The sequence below is a fragment of the Leopardus geoffroyi genome, chromosome C1, assembly GCF_018350155.1.
Source record: "Leopardus geoffroyi isolate Oge1 chromosome C1, O.geoffroyi_Oge1_pat1.0, whole genome shotgun sequence".
Taxonomy (NCBI): domain Eukaryota; kingdom Metazoa; phylum Chordata; class Mammalia; order Carnivora; family Felidae; genus Leopardus; species Leopardus geoffroyi.
Genome location: NC_059328.1, coordinates 206,841,774 through 206,854,418, shown reverse-complemented (window position 1 = coordinate 206,854,418; position 12,645 = coordinate 206,841,774). Strand labels below are relative to the sequence as shown.

At 39.7% G+C, this 12,645-nt stretch overlaps 1 protein-coding gene across 8 annotated transcripts in view; it reads right to left on the bottom strand.

The window, feature by feature from the left end:
• Window positions 1-12,645, bottom strand: part of ACSL3 (acyl-CoA synthetase long chain family member 3) — a 76,974-nt gene that overhangs the window by 44,051 nt on the left and 20,278 nt on the right. For 6 of the 8 annotated variants that reach the window (XR_006713188.1, XM_045481448.1, XM_045481446.1 and 3 more), the window contains exon 2: window positions 12,492-12,549. The exons of the other annotated variants lie outside the window; for them this stretch is intronic. The gene's annotated coding sequence lies outside the window, so the exon portion shown is untranslated. The remainder of the gene's footprint in view (window positions 1-12,491; window positions 12,550-12,645) is intronic. 8 annotated transcript variants of the gene reach the window in all.

Sequence of the window (12,645 nt, the reverse complement as noted above, 5' to 3'; positions counted from 1 at the left end):
GACATGCCACTATCACTTCAGAGGCAAAAAACTGTGTTAAAGTAACCAGATTAGGCCCAAGATGGAGTCACTCAGGCTAAACCCAAGTCAGCAACCCAAAACTTAAGCTTCCACCGTTAGCTCACAGAGAAATAGAAGACTTGGGTCAACCAGTCGGCACTTGCCCTCTCAGCAAGTTACCTGAACTGGCTCCAAGACGTTCCTTTGCTCCACATGAGAAAAGTAACCCTGCCTTAAACAATCAGCAAATGCCCAGTATACCTTCCGTATTTCTGCTCCCTTTGATCTATAGAAACCTCACCTTTCAGAGCTCTTTGGAGCTCCTTTCTATCTACTCATTGGATGCTGCCTGATGAATGAATTACTGTATCAGTAAATTGTTCGTGGAAAATTTTCTCTAAACAACTGAAAACAAAATGATCTAAATCAATCAAAGGAAAAGCTGAAGAACATATACATCCGCAGTATGAACGATGAGGCAGCCATTAAAACTAGTTATATGTACTTGCAGTTGACCTGAAGGGACTTCCATGCACCTTGCTAGTTCTTAAAAAAAAGGTATATACGGGCCTGCATGGTTTATGTCTGACAACAGTATGGACAGGTCAAGGTTTTTAAGCAATTACTTATAAATTTTAAAGGAAGCTATTTTGGGTCAAAGTACATTAATTTCCCACCATAAAGAATATAAAAACTTCCATCTTTACTATACTCCCAGAACTGCTAATTAAAATAACAAGCTGACTCAAGTTTAACAACATTAAAAGAAAATGACCCATCAAATACAATCTTTTTTTTTTTTTTTAGCAAATACAATCGTAAAATGAGATTGTTACATCAAAAGAAGTTATTCACTCACATCTTGCATCACCTTAGCAGTTAGTTGCTTTAAATCATCCTAACGATCAAGTTTAAGAAAATTCCTTCTCTGTGTGGCTTCTACCACTTGAGAGGAAGAACACAGGAGACCTGGGAAGTGTGGAGGTGGAGGTGGAGGAGGAGGAGGAGGAGGAGGAGGAGGAGGAGGAGGAGGAGGAGGAAGGGCATATAGGATTTTGTGTAACTGTCAGAAAGCTGAGGACAGAGCAGCTGGGGTTCTGAAAATAACTGTGCATCAGGTAATGGAGATTAACACCCACCTACAAAATCACCCTCAAATAATACACTCAGGAGACATATGAAATTCTGATGTTAAGATAAAATTTTGGGGCGCCTGGGTGGCTCAGTCGGTTAAGTGTCCGACTCTTGACTTTGGTTCGGGTCACGATCTCACCACTTGTGGGATCAAGGCCCACGCCGGGCTCCAGGCACACAGCACAGAGCCTGCTTGGGATTCTCTCTCTTCCTCTCTCTTTCTCAAAATAAATAATAAAATAAACTTTAAAAAAAAGGTAAAATTTTATGTTTTAAATTGTTAAGGAATATTATCATAGTCCTACAACCTGTATTAACTCCCCAATTTTCTTTAAAAGCCAAAAAAAAAAAAAAAAGCTACAAGTCATATGAAAAGCTTCCACAGACACCATGTGCTTTAGTAATAGGAAAAAACCTGTAAATGCCTGTATTGTGGGGGAAGGGAAAACCAATAAGTAGGTTGCCACAAGGATCACGTTCATACGCACATATTAAATGGCTTTGCCTGCTTAGATCTGGTTGCAACTGCCTACAGAGACTTCAAGAACCTCTGAGGCACAGGAGAGAGAGGGCACAGTAGTATCTCAAGCCATTCATCTCCATGCGCCGCAGGACTGACCAACGGAAATAGGAGTCTGGCTCAGAATCCACGACTTCCAGTGTTCACGGGAGGGAAGCGGCCAGTAACACCATTACGTTACTCCGCTAATACAGCGCGTCTGTCTGCTCACTACCACCTCCCTCCAAAACACCACCCGCAAGCTCCAACTCCCAGAGCAGGGGCAAAAGCCCAACGCTTAGAAATTCTCCTACAAACCCACTGGGAGCAGAGAGAACACCCCAGGAAAGAGGGGAGGCAACGAGACAATGCTCCAGAAGGGTATCTTGATTCTCCACAATTTCTTGGTTAATCCTGCCCATTACCCAATCTTATTTCCACCTGGATTTTCCTTATAGCCAACAAAACCCAAACATGCATCGACACTCCAGAAATATTTATATCTGGAAAAAAAAGTACAGCTTAGCATGTTATCTCTAAGATAGTATATAAATAAGGGGATTGTACACCAATGGATATCAAGGTATCTGTGTTTGCTGGCGTGAAATATGCCTTGAATTTTTCACCAAACTTGAAATAAATGAGCAATTCTGAGTACCAATAACGCAAGCACCGTGTGGGGAGCTTTATATCATCTCACTGAATTGTTACAAAAACCCAATTTCAAATAGATCATGCCCAGAGGCACTTACAACTAACAGATGAAGTAGAATTTTAACCTGTATGTTTGACTCCCACCCAAGCTTTTTAATTCCTCCACACTCCCTGAACTCTAGGCTTAATACTTTATTGTTAAAAACAAAACAGGGACGGGGCGCCTCGGTCACTCAGTCAGTTAAGCATCTCTAGATCTCCACTCAGGTCCTGATCTCGAGGTTCCTGAGATCAAGCCCCAAGTGGGGCTCTGTATGCTGTCTGCTTGGGATTCTCTCTCCCCCATCTCTCTGCCCCTCCTCCACTCATGCTCGCGCGCGTTCTCTCACTCTCTCTCTCAAAATAAATACACTTAAAAACTAATAATAATAAAAGGGAAAAAAGTGGAGTCCTTCGCTACTTTAGAGACACTCCTTTGCACAAAAGTCACATTTTACATAAACCAAAAAAGTCCCTGAAAAATTATCTAAATTATTTGTTTTGAAATAAGAAACTGGGTCAAGAAGGGCAGAAAGAAAGATTTCCTTCCCAGAGCGAGGCTCTAAGGAGTTGTAATGAGAAATGCAACCAGCAATGACTTGCTCTCAGGAAAAAGTTTCTTTAGAGGCAGGACCCTGGCTCTGAGGAGGACGCTTGCTTCTCTGCTTCCCCAGGCTAAAACCGTAATAGAAATAATATGACAAAATGCATCTCTGGCTCAGGAGGATGTGTTGTTGTTGTTGTTGTTTTTAACATGTTTTTCCTCAAAGCTTCTGCCATTTAATTTTTTTTTTTTATTTAATGTTTTCTTTATTTTTGAGAGAGACAGAGCACGAGCAGGGGAGTGGCAGAGAAAGAGGAAGACACAGAATCAGAAGCAGGCTCCAGGCTATGAGTTGTCAGTGCAGGGCCTGACACGGGGCTCGAACCCACAGACTGCGAGATCATGACCTGAGCCGAAATCAGACAGACATCCAACCGACTGAGCCACCACGTGCCCCTCACCCTTCCTTTTAATGAAAGAAACACAAAGGATTTCTCCTAAAACTTCCAATATTAATACAGTGATTAATAACTAGGAAAATTTCAACTCTGACTCCACAGTTGTTACTGGTCTATGGATTATTAGATTGTATAGCTGAAAAATCGAGGCCATTAATCCATTTAAGTACTCCCTTAATACAACAAATAAAAAAGTGAAGAAATTCTGTACCAGGAAGTCTACTAAAAGCATTATTAGAGGTTTGAGTCATATTTTCATCTGAATTAGATTAACTTCCAAATTCACAACTAGAAAATTTTATGAGGAAATAAGAATTGTGTCCTTTTCTTTTTAAGACAACTCCTAAACTTGTGTTTATTCTAACCACAGGAAATGAAATTCTGGCCCTGAAGACACTGGAAGGGAGGGGGGTAAGGAGGAAGAAATGGGAGGGAAGGGGAAAAGGGAAGAAAGAGGGAGAGAGGGAGGAAAATTCAGCAAGTCTTTGCCATAAACATATTTACATTAAAAATTAAAAAGCAGCTGACCAGAGTCAACTAACTTTACATAATCTTCAGTTATTCACTGTAATTTTTAAGCTTTTTCAATCCTTTTATCATAATAGTTGAAATAACAGTAGGCCTCAAATATTCTCTTTGAACCACAAATATAGTCCCCTGACTCCCCTAACTGGCTAAGACACATTTTTTTTTCAATCTACTTTTATCCTATCTTCCTTTTCTAACGTCTGAGCCAGATGTTTTTTAAAAAAAGAAAAGTGTTGAACCTTGAATGAATCAAATAGGAAATAGAAATTAGGCAAAGGAACTTATTATACCTCTCTCAGCTTGATATAGAACGGGGATTTCTCTCTCTCACACACACACACACACACACACACACACACACACACACAAGTATACTAGTCCCAGCTCTGCCACCACTTACCACGACACCCTGTCCAAGTCAACAAATTGTAATCTTCTCACCATAAATGTTGATGGGATTCAAATAAATCTACTGTAAGACTAAACTGTACTGATGCTAAGGGCTCCCAAATCAATTTCAGAGCAGTGACAACCATCAAACATTGAAGATGTAGGAGGAGCCCAATTCTATTTCTGTCTTCTACATAAGGTACTCTTCCCCCTTGGTGGGGGGGGGGGGGGTGTAGAGCAAGCGTTCCCTTGCTTTAAAAAAAAAAAAAAAAAAAAGCAAGACCACTCAACAAGATTTCTAAGGTCTATTTCCAAAATTCTAATTTTTTCCAATCAGATCAGACTATCTCCATGGCGGGCAAATGAAGAGGTCCGAGAAGCGAGTAAGGAAAGCCTTTACTTCCTTCTCATGTTGAATCACGTGAATGCACTATCTTAACAACAGCGGTTTTTAACATAGTCTAGAGGCAATATGGGCAGTCTGTGAGAAGGTGCCGTGTTTGACAGGCTGATCCAGCAAAGATGGGATAAGGCTCGATCCGTCTTGGCTAAATTTCCTCCCAAGTGAAGAACCACTTCAAACCAACCCACCCACACACACACACACACACACACACACACACACACACACACACACGTTTCGACGCACTGAGCACAATACGGTTCCATATATTCATCCTGAACTCTGGCATCTCTAGCCACAAAGTTAAAAGAACAAGAGTCAAATACTACCAGATGCTGCATTTATTTAAGCAAATAAGTGTATAAAACCTAAGGTCTACACACAAAAGCAGCTAAGTGATCTTTTTACATATCAGAACATCCCTTTACTCTTACTTAAGGCTGTCAGATTTAACAAACAAAAACAGAAGACAGCCGGTTAAATTTGAATTTCAGAAAAACAATGAACAAATTTTAGTGTACATATGTCTCATGCAGGATCTGGATCACGTAGTAAAAATTCAGTCGAGGGCGCCTGGGTGGCTCAGTTGGTTGAACATCCGACTCTTGATTTTGGCTCAAGGCATAATTTCACAGTTCATGGGTTCAAGCCCCATGTCGGGCTCTGCACTAACAGTGCAAGAGCCTGCTTGGAATTCGCTCTCCCTCCCTCATTTATGCACACTCTCTCTCTCTCTCTCTCTCAACAATAATAAACTTTAAAAAAAATTTTTAATTGTTTTTTATCTGAAATTCAGATTTAACTGAGTGCCTTCTTCTGTTTTATTTGACAACTGTACTCCCATCCCCAGGTGACCACAAAGTGTGACAATTAATTAGGATGACCAACCACTCTGAGTTGCCCAGACTTTGGGGTTTCCCAGGACACAGGACTGTCAGTGCTAAAACTGGGAAAGTTTGGGGGTCCCTGGGTGGCTCAGTAAGTTAAGCATCCAACTCTTGATTTTGGCTCAGGTCATGATCTCTGATCTTAAGGTTCGTGAGATCAAGCCCCAAGTCAGGCTCTGTGCTGGCAGTTTGGATTCTCTCTCTCCCTCTCACTCTGTCCCTCCCTGACTTGCACATACCCATGCACGCTCACTCTCTCTTTCAAAAATAAATAAACTTTAGAATATAAATAAAAAATATGGGGTGCCTGGGTGGCTCAGTCAATTAAGTGTCCAACTTTGGCTCAGGTCATGATCTCAAAGTTTGTGGGTTCGAGCCCCACATCGGGCTAAATGCTGCCATCTCACAGCCTGGACCCTGCTTCGGATTCTGTGTCTTCCTCTCTCTGTCCCTCCCACATTCATACTCTGTCTCTCTCTTTCTCTCTCTTTTCCTCCCTACCTCTCAAAAATAAACATAAAAAATTGTTTTAATAAAAAATGAATAAAGCCAGGAAAGTTTTAGGCAAACCTGGACAAGCTGGTCACTCTACAATTAACCATCTCAAGGAATAAGCAAACAAATTATAGCCTCGATTCCACCACTAGTTAAGTTTGATCTTTTGTTTATGAAACAACTTTTCTATACTTCATTTTCCTATATGTGTCATCATTTGGATAAAATGGAATGCAGCAAATAATAAAGGACTTTGGAAAATGCAAAGGCATTATAAATGCCACTTATTAGTATAGTTGGTTTGGGTTCTCTTTATGCAGAGTTTCAAAGCAGACCATTACTTGGTTTTACTGTGCTGAAAGCTCAGAGCCTGGAGCCTTCTTCAGATTCTGGGTCTCCCAACTCTCTCTGCCCCTCCCAGCTCATACTCTATCTCTCTCAAAAATAAACATTAATAAAATTTTGTTTAATAAAAAAAAGAAAACAAACAAAAATGAACATTTTTTCTCATGTCTAGTACTCCATGTGAAGTGTAAATATCCTTGGACACAGAACTATTGGATCCCACTCTGTGGATCCCACTCCAGTTCCAAAGGTAAAGAATACACATAGAATATAATTCAGGGCCAACTCTGTTTAACCAACTCAACTTATCTGGCCTCCATACATCTATAAAAGATGATCCTCAACAAACTTCCCTGTCAGGATTTTTAGAGTCTCCCGTCTACCCTTAACAACCTCATGCCAGAACTCAGCAATACACAGGAGAGTACTCAGAAGTGGTTCTGTTGTTCCTTCATCAATCTTGTCATGTGACAATCCCCAACCACCCTCCAGCCAGACAGCATACACACACACACACACACCCCAGCTCAGGGTTCTGAATCATTTTGCCTCAACTTCCTCATCTAAGGGAAAACCTATTCCTACTGTGCTTTCTATTCGTCTTCCAAGCCATGTAACTCCCCTCTAATGATTGTACCCAGAAGAGGTAATCTGAGATTCTCTATATAGAAGTACACCTTGTTGTATCAGATAATTTTGTTCACGGTTGATGCAGTGAAGGGAAATGGGGAGAATGGCATGTTCAGTCATTCTTATATTATCCACATGTTAGGGCAGAGAACTTAAACCCTGGAGCCCTACTTCACAGCACTGTTTTGACAAATTCACCAGTGTGTCCTAAACAGCCAAGACTTAAATGCCCGGACCATATTAGAACAATATTAAATAGGACCATGTACTCCTTTCAGTGCTAATTCCTTACTTATTCCAATTATCTCCAAAATGGTTAATGAGAGCCACCTATATAAATATTTCAGGAGACCCTAAACTATTAGATTATATAATAACATCAGCTCGGCTGGTCGGTACTTGAGGGTCTTAGCAATTTCAACCCAATCCAGCTAAGCACTTCACTGAGTATTACATTAACCTAAATCTGAGCGAGTGGATTGGTTGCTGGTTCAATTAACAACTTCACTTTTGAACTTAACTATTTTCTTCCCTACAGTAAGAATAGAACACAAAATTAAAGAAAATTCAAAAGCCAGAGGCTAAATAGTTGCAAGCATGTGAAATATGTCAGCAAAAGCAAATGTGCATAAAATCAGCAAAATAAAGTATGCGTGTTTGAGAAGAGGCAGCTCAGGAAAGTTTAGCCTTTGAGAATGTCAAGATATTAAAGTGTCAAAATTAAGATTTTCAAGATAATTTTAATCTACACTAAGTCTACCCAATCTATACATTTTAATTTCAAAGATTTATAAATGATTCAGTAAGATTCTTTACCTATTTGCTTATCTTTTCCTTCATTCCCCTCAACCCAAAAGCCCTTATCTTGCCATATCAGTTAAAAACAAACTTAAGAAAAAGCAAATAATACTAAGAAGAACCTATAAGTCGTGGAAATATGGAACTACAGGATAAATAACCTGCATTACACCAACCAACATTAGATCAACTTCATTATTTGTACTATCTAAACATTAAAGAGCTAAGAATAAGGTTTAAATATGCAATACTTCCTATAGTCAATACTTAGTTTTCACTATATTTCATTTTATTCATATGATCTCATTCTATGTTTCCTTTTTTAGCTCTTTACATAAATGTTCTTCCTATAAACGGCCTATTTTACCCCTAAGGAAGCTTTTCTCAAACAAGTAGTTTCAAAATTAAAGCTATGAAGATAAAGAGTAGTCTTCCCTCTCCTCCATTCGCCAGTGTGCCCAGCTTTCTGGCCTCTGCAGCTTTTCCACACGTGGTCAAAACCTAAACTGTTGTTTTAAAAATAGAAGGCACGTGGGAATGCAAGCTGGTGCAGCCACTCTGGAAAACAGTATGGAGGTTCCTCAAAAAACTAAAAATAGAACTACCCTGCGACCCAGCAATTGCACTACTGGGCATTTATCCACGGGATACAGCTGTTCTGTTTCGAAGGGACACATGCACCCCCCCCCCTCATGTTTATAGCAGCACTATTAACAGTAGCCAGAGTATGCAAAGAGCCCAAATGTCCACCGATGGTTGAACGGATAAAGAAGACGTGGTATATATATACAATGGAGTATTACTCGGCAATCCAAAAGAATGCAATCTTGCCATTGGCAACTACGTGGATGGAACTGGAAGGATTATGCTAATTGAAATTAGTCAGTCAGAGAAAGACAAAAATCATATGACTTCACTCCTATGAGGACTTTAAGAAACAAAACAGATGAACATAAAGGAAGGGAAACAAGAATAATATACAAACAGGGAGGGGGACAAACCAGAAGAGACTCTTAAATACAGAGGACACACTGAGGGTTGCTGGAGGGGTTGTGGGAGGGGGGATGGGCTAAATGGGGAAGGGGCACTAAGGAATCTACTCCTGAAATCATTGGTGCACTAGATGCTAACTAATTTAGATGCAAATTTAAAAAAATAAAAAATAAAACAACAACAAAAATAGAAGGCACAAGAAAAAGGAATCTACCTTCAACCGTTAAGAGAAATATTTGGCCTAACTCAAAGAAGCCTTTTCCTGCTAAGCCACAACAAGCCGCACACCTGCTGCTGTCCGCACCTCCTTCCAACCTTCAAATCTAGATCACCTTCACGTACAAGTGACACTATTCTGAATGATTCCTCCCTACTGCATGGCTACACGCAGATAACTCTCTCTGCTACCATCTGAACGGGTAACACTGGATCATTAGGATGAGAGATGAAGTCCTGAAGTCCATCAGAACTTGTCTAGTCTAGGAAATATTTAAAGAGGGGCACCTGGGTGGCTCAGCTGGTTGAGCGTCCGACTCCAGCTCAGGTCATGATACCAAGGTTCATGAGTTTGAGCCCCGCATCAGGCTCACTGCCATCAGCACGGAGCCCACTTCACATCCTCTGACCCCGCTCACTCTGCCCCTCCCCCGCTCAGGCTCTCACTCTCAAAAACAAACACTAAAAAAAAGAAAATTTTTAAATATAAATTACCAGAAAGTATTTAAATGTAAATTACTAGAATCACTGACAGAATACACTTTTTAAAATCAATATATGTACTACTTGGCAAGGAGAAAGAATGAAATAGGCCTTTTGTAGCAACGTGGATGGAGCTGGAGAGTGTGATGCTAAGTGAAATAAGCCATACAGAGAAAGACAGATACCATATGTTTTCACTCTCATATGGATCCTGAGAAACTTAACAGAAACCCACGGGGGAGGGGAAGGAAAAAAAAAAGTTAGAGAGGGAGGGAGCCAAACCATAAGAGACTCTTAAAAACTGAGAATAAACTGACAGTTGGTGGGGGTGGGAGGGAGGAGAAAGTGGGTGATGGGCATTGAGGAGTGCACCTGTTGGGATGAGCCCTGGGTGTTTTATGGAAACCAATTTGATAATAAATTTCACATTAAAAAAATAAATAAATAAGAATAATGAACTTGCTGAGCATCTATAATAGATTTAAAACACTAGATAATAGCTACAGTAATGGCTCTAAATTTATTTTTGCCCAATTCTATGTTAATGTTCTCTTTCAAATTCTACATGTCCTTTTTATCTTTTAATTTAAAAAAATGTTTTAATGTTTATTTTTGAGAGAGAGAGACAGACAGACACTGAGCACAAGTGGGGGAGGGGCAGAGAGAGAGGGAGACACAGACTTCCGAAGCAGGCTCCAGGCTCCACGCTGTCAGCACAGAGCCTGATGAGGGGCTCGAACTAACAAGCCTCGAGATCATGACATCATGACCGGAGCCAAAGTCTGATGCTAAACCGAGTGAGCCACCCAGGTGTCCCTAACCAATAAATAGCATTAAGATAAAACTCTGTAATCAAACTCTGCTCTTCCAGATTTTTTAAGGAGTATAAATAAAACACTGCAATCTAACAACTACACTATGGACATCTCTGCATGTGAATCAGTTCAATTTTAACACCATTTCTGAAGTCACAGGCCTTCTGAATATGTGCAGTTGCCAATGTGACATGGAGGAGTTCTAAGTTTTAGAATTCAAGACACTGGGTTCCCCAAAACCGTCTGGGACGTTCCTTTTACTTCACAATATACTTAACCTGTATACAATGGCAAATGTCCTTTCCCTTTTTGGGTACCTGATCAAGTCTAGGCAACATTATGAGAGACAAAATTACTTTTGTCCCTTTGCCACAGCATTTTTTTCCTATCTCCCAAATAGATACTTAAACTCTAAAACCACTTCCCCATTGACCCCATCCAGCTGAGCCTCTATAAAGGCAATACTAACTGTAGTCATTTATATAAATGCCTTACTATTTAATACCCATTGCTTAATACACAGTGAATTGTATGTGCGATTTCAATTTCATTGTAAATCTGAATTCTGTTGACCCATTCTTAGCTAGAAATTCAAAGTTTGGAGTTTCCAAAACCCACTAATCACTAAAAGGAACCTGCAGAGATTCCTACCGTGTTCTGACATTTACTTAGTTCAAAGCACCCCTCATGCGGCCACGTACACCACTCAAGAAACTGTAGGCAAAGAAAGGTCTAAAATAAAGTGAAGGCACATCAATGGGCATGGAATATTCCTTTTTCCATCACACCTGCTTCATTAAAAGATGCTAATCTTGGATATGCACATGAAAGGTCTAGAAGGACACACTCCAAATTGGTAAGGGATAACACCCTTGCAAAAGAACCATGGGAACAGCAAAGTTATCTGCTACTTACACACTCCTATACTGTTTAGCTTTTAATAACAGACATAATATTTGTTTGAATTCTTTTTTAAAATTATTGTTAGCATTTATTTATTTTTCAGACAGAGTGCGAGCAGGGGAAGATCAGAGAGACAGACATAGAATGCAAAGCAGGTTCAGGCTCTGAGCTGTCAGCACAGAGCCCGACGTGGGGCTCGACCTCACGAGCTGTGGTATCATGACCTGAGCTGAAGTAGGACACTTTACTGACTGAGCCGCCCAGGTGCCCTGTTTGGATTCTTTTTAAAATCAGTAGATAACATAAAAATCAGTAAATTTGGCCGATATGGACAAAGATTGTGGGGGGAAGGAGCAAAGACTCTGAAATGATCTTCTGAAACAAGATAAATAAATATCAACCAGCATGATTCTAATTGATAAAAATGCTTATTGCTTTTATATTCTCAAAGCATTTTATCAACACAGACTATTCCTTTTAACAGTTCTATCCAATTTTACTTTTACAATGAAAATTTTCAGTTCACTGGATCCCCAAATTCTTGCCCCAAAATTTCAAAACACTAATTCACTTCAGAAGCCACAGTAAGGAAAAAAATAAAACATTCTACATTCTATCCCATCACAACTATAAGTGACGTGCAGAACTTAACTGCAGGTTAACAAAAAGCCCACAGCCATTTTCCTGGCCTAGCACCTACAACTTCTGTTAAAATATCCATTTAGAAATTTAAAATGACACTAACACAAATTTAAAATGACCATCATGGGGCACCTGGCTGGTGGTTCAGTTGGTTAAGCGTCCAACTTCGGCTCAGGTCATGATCTCATGGTTTGTGATTTTGCTTCAGATTCTCTGTCCCCCTCTGCCCCTACCCCACTTGCACGCTCTATGTCCCTCAAAAGCAAATATTAAAAAATTTAAAAATAATAAAAAAATGACTACCACATGTTGAAATAATACCACTCTAATCAGTGCTAAACTTCACAAAATAAAGAGGCTACTGAGTTCAAATTCACACAGATACTTAAATGAAATTAAACTGAGAAAAGGAAAATCAGTAATATCGGTGAATAACATGGCTTAATATTCCAATGGGTTTGTACTGACTTAAAATTAGTAGGAAAGCTACCTTCTAACTTTCATTATTCTACAATCACAAAATGGGAAGAATTAATAAACATTTTTCTCTTAGACCGTTTCTACACACTTGATTTTAACTTAATACATTTTATGCCTAAGAGAAATATTTTATAATTAAAAAATTAACATTTTACCAGTTGACAACGGTAGGACGTGTTAGTGCCTTCAAGGTATGCGCCTTTCCTTCAAGATCTGTCAAAACACACAGAGACAAACATTACTACTTGTGGTCTAGTTAATCGGAGCCAAATACCAGCCTTTTCCTAGAAATATTTTTACTTCCAAAAA